Raw genomic sequence first — 1,340 nt, forward strand, 5'->3', positions numbered from 1 at the left:
ATGGAGTTGCTGAAGGAAACTTTACCCAGCCTTGTGCCCCTGGCGGCCTGGGACTGGAATCTTCCCCTTAATGTGTCCACCTGTATGGAGCATCCATTGGAGGCTGTGAGGTACTGGTCAGATCGGGTGTTCCTGCTCCAGTTTGCAGCTTGAGTTTCCAGCTTGAGCAGCCAGCTGCTGGGCTGGCTCCCTCTGGCCATTTATGGACCTTTGTGCTGCCCCCAAGGAAGGTTTCTACTCCACTGGAATCCAGACAGAGGCCAGAGAGGCTGACCTCACTTGATACCATCAGAGCCAGAGGTATCCTAGTGGCTTCCAGCCCAGGTGCTGTTGACCTGTGGGCACTGGCTGAAAATGAGACACTCGTTGGCAGCAAGTTCTACAAGTACGAGCAGATCACGTTGTGTCTACAGGGTCCCGGGCTGTGGCACAAAAGCTGTCAGAGGAAACAAAGACTTCTGCATCAAGATCCGGGACCTTGCTCAGCAGATGGTTCTGAATCCAGACCAAGCTCACTCTGGACGGGTCACCTGTATTGCTGCCTCTCCCCACAAGGACTCCATGTTTCTTTTCTTTTAACTATTTTTCATTTATTGGTAACTCACATCATTCTGAATAGCATTTGAAGCCTTGCTTCAAGCAGTGTTAGAAGCCAACCCAGTAATAGTTGAGATTTATGATGTGCTCACTGTGGTTTAATTTTGGCCAAAGGTCAGTTTTGAGCTATTACAAAAAGAAAGCTCAAAGTAGTCATGATACTTGGTAACTTTTGTATTTCCCATTAATCTAGTGAGGGAGTCCATGTTCACGCAGTGAGGACAGCAGACTTTTACTGTGGGATCCCCCTGTCCCAAGCCAGCATCACAGATCGGCTGCGGTGCCTCTGCCCACCTTCCTACCTCCCTGGCTTGGCATCCTCAGCAGACAGAAGTCTTTGTCTCTGGTGATGAGAAGCGATTGTTTCCCTTGTGGACACCAAGAGTGCAAGCCGTGTCCCCAACACAGCTGCACACTCCCAGGGCGTCACTGGGCTAGTGTTCTCCCCACACAGGGCCCCCTTCCTGGCCTCTGTCAGTGAAGCCTGCTCACCCAGGCCTTTCCAAGGTGTTTAGAAGCTGAGCCCACAGAGACTTTGTGAGCGATGCTATTTGGTCCCTGCTCAGTCACTCCCTTCTTACTGCAGGGGGCTGGGACCACCAGGTCACCCACCATATCCTGCCCACAGAGCCTCTCCTAAGAGTGTTGCCAGGTAGACTGGATTTTAGACAGAAAGCAAATCCCCTATGAGTATCCACTCCCTTTGCCCCTATCCTCTCAGCTTGTGAGACAACACAAGAGCC

General features: G+C 51.6%; 1 pseudogene; it reads left to right on the top strand.

Moving 5' to 3' along the window:
• On the top strand, nucleotides 1-579 carry LOC109577059 (methylosome protein WDR77 pseudogene; annotated as a pseudogene).
• The last annotated feature ends 761 nt before the right edge of the window (nucleotides 580-1,340 follow it).

This window comes from Bos indicus, chromosome 2, assembly GCF_029378745.1.
Source record: "Bos indicus isolate NIAB-ARS_2022 breed Sahiwal x Tharparkar chromosome 2, NIAB-ARS_B.indTharparkar_mat_pri_1.0, whole genome shotgun sequence".
NCBI classification, from domain to species: Eukaryota; Metazoa; Chordata; class Mammalia; order Artiodactyla; family Bovidae; genus Bos; species Bos indicus.